The sequence below is a fragment of the Zalophus californianus genome, chromosome 11 (assembly GCF_009762305.2).
Source record: "Zalophus californianus isolate mZalCal1 chromosome 11, mZalCal1.pri.v2, whole genome shotgun sequence".
In the NCBI taxonomy this organism is placed as follows: Eukaryota; Metazoa; Chordata; class Mammalia; order Carnivora; family Otariidae; genus Zalophus; species Zalophus californianus.
In genome coordinates, this window is record NC_045605.1 from 61,771,542 (window position 1) to 61,776,674 (window position 5,133).

A 5,133-nucleotide genomic window follows, 5' to 3' on the forward strand; every position below is an offset into this window, starting at 1 on the left:
CAACGACATGGATGGAACTGGAGGGTGTTATGCTGAGTGAAATAAGTCAATCAGAGAAAGACATGTATCACATGACCTCACTGATATGAGGAATTCTTAATCTCAGGAAAGAAACTGAGTGTTACTGGAGTGGTTGGGGGTGGGAGGGATGGGGTGGCTGGGTGATAGACATTGGGGAGGGTATGTGCTATGGTGAGCGCTGTGAATTGTGCAAGACTGTTGAATCACAGATCTGTACTTCTGAAACAAATAACGCAACATATTTTAAGAAAAAAGAAAAAGAAGAAGATAACAGGAGAGGAAGAAAAGGGGAGTATGTCAGAGGGGGAGACGAACCATGAGAGATGATGGACTCTGAAAAACAAACTGAGGGTTCTAGAGGGGAGGGGGTTAGGGGGATGGGTTAGCCTGGTGATGGGTATTGAGGAGGGCACGTTCTGCATGGAGCACTGGGTGTTATGAACAAACAATGAATCATGGAACACTGCACCAAAAACTAATGATGTAATATATGGTGATTAACATAACAATAAAAAAAAAAGGAGCGTGGAGAGGGAGAATAATTTATCTTAGTTCAAGATAAAGAATTTCTAAAAGCTGGAATCCTAATACTAGGAAAAGGTGCCAGAAAAAAAAAAAAAAAGGAATTTCCTTTCTGTTTCTGGATCCAGTCCATAATTTGAAAGATAGACTGGTGGAAATATTTCACAAGTTTATCCAAATACCTTGAGGCTAGACCTTTTCATCCCCTCCAAATTTCAAAGTCTGTGTTTCCAGATTACCATAACACAGTTCCATCCTGGAGCCTCAGGAAAGGGCCTAAGTTAATTCCCTGCATTGCTCTTCAACTTCACATGGCTTCCTCAGCCTGTCCCTCATGGGGGCAAGACATAATTAATTAGCTTTGGGGCCTCAGTCCAACTTGGCATAGATGGTCTCTGATTGCAGAGGAAGATTGAAAAAGGAAACAAAAAATATATATGTATATCCAAGTACTTTACCTAGAGTTGATACTCATTGCTTGTTGAGTAAATCATTGATTGAAGAGACAGGAGGGAAAAAAAAAAGAAAAAAGAAAAACAAGAAAAAAAAAGAATAGAAAATAAGATGGAAAATTCTTCCTTTGTGCTCTGCAGAAAGTCTATCCTAGCACTGGAAATAATCTTTCCAAGACTACTCAGAAAATTTAAAAAAAAATTCTGTTTCTCCTAGGTTTCCTTATGGATCCTCTTTTCCTGCAGCAGGGGTGCTTCCACGTGGCTGGATCCTCTAGAAATCAGGCAGGGATCCTTCATCCAGTTTAACTAAGGTGAGATTTGAGACTGTGCTAAGAATGAAAGTGCTATAATGTTACTGTCTCAGGCATGAGCAGAGGAGAAGCTGGAATAAAAATGGAGTGCAAAAGACCTGATAGGAGGAAGTAGTGTCAGAATTTAACATTGAAATTTTTGCATGTGCTTTAATAGAATTAACTGGTGTAACAGCAAATCTGCCTGTGTGCTGTGTCTCACTGGCACAAATGAGACAACTTTAAAACCACTCTGAAATTTATGGAGGCATTGTTAACATATGCTATCCTTAATAACAGGAAAAGAAGTGGGAGGTAAGATAAACTCTCCATGTGTCTTGAAATGACTTTTGCCTCCAGAGAGAGACACACAGTTCGTGGCAGACACTAATAGGACAGCATTCCCTTGATTTTAAAGCAGCACATCAAAAGGAAAAGAAGAAGATAGCAGGAGAGGAAGAATGAAGGGGAGTAAGTCAGAGGGGGAGACGAACCAGGAGAGATGATGGACTCTGAAAAACAAACTGAGGTTTCTGGAGGGGAGGAGGGTGGGGGGATGGGTTAGCCTGGTGATGGGTATTGAGGAGGGCACATTCTGCATGGAGCACTGGGTGTTATGAACAAACAATGAATCATGGAACAGTACACCAAAACAAATTATGTAATATATGGTGATTAACATAACAATAAAAAATTAAAAAAAAAAGGAATGAAGAGAGGAGTTGGGGGAAGAGGAGGGTAATTCCCACTATCTTTCTCAGACCCAGCAGTTCCCAGGGCCATTGGTAAGAAGGTCCATGTCTAGGAAAAAACAAAGTGATCAGGACTGGAAGTGTAGAAGCAAGGACAAACAGATGGAAACAAGTGTGTCATTTTAACAGCTACATGAAATAGATTTTGATGTCTGAAAGCTATTTTCAGTTCTCCATTCATACTTTAAAAATCCTTTCATATCTCCTCAGCCTCCATTCCAAAACAACTTCTTTACTATTGTAATCAATTTTCAAAAATTGTTGCTACCCTGAGGGGATGGATTTCTCCCTTTTACAGAGATTGAGGAACCAAACGATATCATGGCATTATAGGGCTCAGAGGAATTATTTTTTTTAAGATTTTATTTATTTATTTATTTATTTATTTATTTATTTATTTATTTATTTGAGAGACAGAGCGTGCAAGAACACAAGCAGAGGGAGAAACCGGCAGAGGAAGAAGCAGGCTCCCTGCCAAGCAAGGAGTCCAATACAGGATTCAATCCCAGGAGCATCAGATTATGACCTGAGCCAAAGGCAGATGCTTTTTTTTTTTTTTTTTTTTTTAATGTCTAGTTAGCCACCATATAGTACATCATTAGTTTTTTATGTAGTTTTCAGTGATTCAATATAACACCCAGTGCTCATCATAACAAAGGCAGATGCTTAACCAACTGAGTCACCCAGGTGTCCCAGGGCTCAGAGGAATTCTGAGAGACTATCCAACCAATGTTCCTTTGCAGATTAGATGTAGTACAGTATAGGTGACTAAAAACTGGGTTTAAGATGAAATAGAATTTTGCATCTAGATTGAAAGTTTTACAATCTATGATCTTTACTCCTGTGATCAATCTTTCTTCACATCATTTTCCTCATTTGTAAAGTCATATTAAGACCGAGCTCACATAGTTGTTTTAATACTAAAGTGAGATAATGTTCCTAATATATTTTAACACAGTGCCTGGTAAGTACTGAAAACCCATTCAATACACTGCAGACATTTTTATTTTCCTGCTAGCTAAACAAATGCAAAACAGTGGTTTAAATACTGATGAAGCAGAGTAATTTCCAATTATGGGATGACACCAGAGCAGAAATCAGTACCAGATGGACAAATCTAGGGACCCCACACAGCATGATTTTAAAGACTCCAGACATGCTGATGTCAAACATTTTGCAGGCATCTCTCACTGCGACAGGTAACTCTCTTTCACAGCCTTCTTTGGATTTGCCTTTAAAATTCAGCAGGAGGGGAGTCCTGGGAACACTTTACTTCATGAAGTTAAATCTTGTGAATGAAGTTAATCTTCACCTACACTCTCAAAATATTCTGCATGCTACTCTGTCACTATTCTTATCATTATATTTACCTATCCTTATCATCCCCGGTGGATTGTCACTTCCTTGAGAACAAGGATAATACTTAATCTTTGTGTCTGGTGAATAAAAGACACATAGGAAGAAAGGAGTGACAATGCTGTACAGTACTTGCTGTGGAAGTTGGGGACAGTAGCTGAGCAACTGGGTAAAGGGATTCAGAGAGTAATAACTGAAGACCAATCTCCCCAGCTTCCCAGTACTGAAATCAGAGGGCCTATTTTTTTCAAAAGTAAGGATGCTGCCTCACAACTAACTGAAATTACTCATTCTATTTTATAAGATTGCTTCATTAAGAAACTAGAAATGTTCCAGAAATGAGAAGAAACAAAATTTGCTAAAGACTGAAATTAATTTCTCTTTCTGTATATAATATGCAAAATCTCCAGTTAAAGCAAAATAACCTGCTAGAGCCCTAAATTGATTCCAATGAACCTGAATTTTTCTTCCATATTAACTGCAGTTCAGAGGCTAATTCTAATCCTAACTTTTTAAGTCATCAAAGAAAATCTGTAGAAACAAAACCCACAAGATGACACCTCACAGAAATGGTTCCACTGGGGTTTCAGAGTTCCTCCTGAATTGTTTTGTCAGGTCCCCCAGTTGGCAGCACTGACTATCCCTGCCCCTCAGCCTCCTCTTCCTCTTGGCCATGGGGGCCAACACTATTCTCCCGATCACCATCCAGCTGGAGGCCTCTCTACACCAGCCTATGTACTACCTACTCAGCCTCCTCTCTCTACTGGACATGGTGCTCTGTCTCACTGTCATCCCCAAGGTCCAGGCCATCTTCTGGTTTGACCTCAAGTCCATCAGCTTCTATGCCTACTTTCTCCAGATGTACATCATGAATTGCTTCCTTTCTATGGAGTCCTGCACATTCATGGTCATGGCCTATGACCACTATGTAGCCATCTGCCACCCACTGAGGTACCCATCCATCATCACTGACCAATTTGTAGCCAAGGCTGCCATTTTTATTTTGGCCAGGAATGCACTTCTTACTGTGTCCATTCCCATCCTCTCTGCCCGGCTCCAATGCTGTGGGAGAAATGTCATTGAGAACTGCATCTGTGCCAATATGTCTGTCTCCAGGCTCTCCTGTGATGATGTCACCATCAATCGCCTCCTCCAATTTGCTGGAGGCTGGACACTGCTAGGATCTGATCTCATCTTCATCTTCCTCTCCTACAGCCTCATCCTTCAAGCTGTGCTGAGACTCAGGGCAGAGGGTGCTGTGGCCAAGGCCCTGAGCACGTGTGTGTGGCTCCCACTTCATCCTTATCCTCTTCTTCAGCACCATCCTTCTGGTCTTTGTGCTCACTCTTGTAGTGAAGAAGAAGGTCTCCCCTGATGTGCCAGTCTTGCTCAATGTTCTCCACCATGTCATCCCTGCAGTCCTCAACCCCATTGTTTATGGAGTGTGAACCCAGGAGATCAAGCAAAGAATCCAGAGATTACTGAACAAAGGGTGGTAATAAGGACAATTGGATCTCTGCATCCCTAATATAGGATGATTTATAAATCAGTCAGTGGAAAATTGGGTTGAAACTCATAGCTTCACATAAGTTGAGACATTAAAATCAAGGAAAGAATTAAGTTTAAATCTGAAACAATTTCTTGACTCTAGCCCTCTGCTTCAAGTCCTAATACTTTCCTGAGAAAAATATGGCATTTCTGTGAATTTTTAAATTTTTTCCCCAATATTTGTCATTC

The 5,133-nt window shown here is 40.5% G+C and overlaps 1 pseudogene; it reads left to right on the forward strand.

Moving 5' to 3' along the window:
* The first annotated feature begins 3,949 nt into the window (after window positions 1-3,949).
* LOC113914924 lies at window positions 3,950-4,895 on the forward strand (annotated as a pseudogene).
* Window positions 4,896-5,133: the final 238 nt, after the last annotated feature.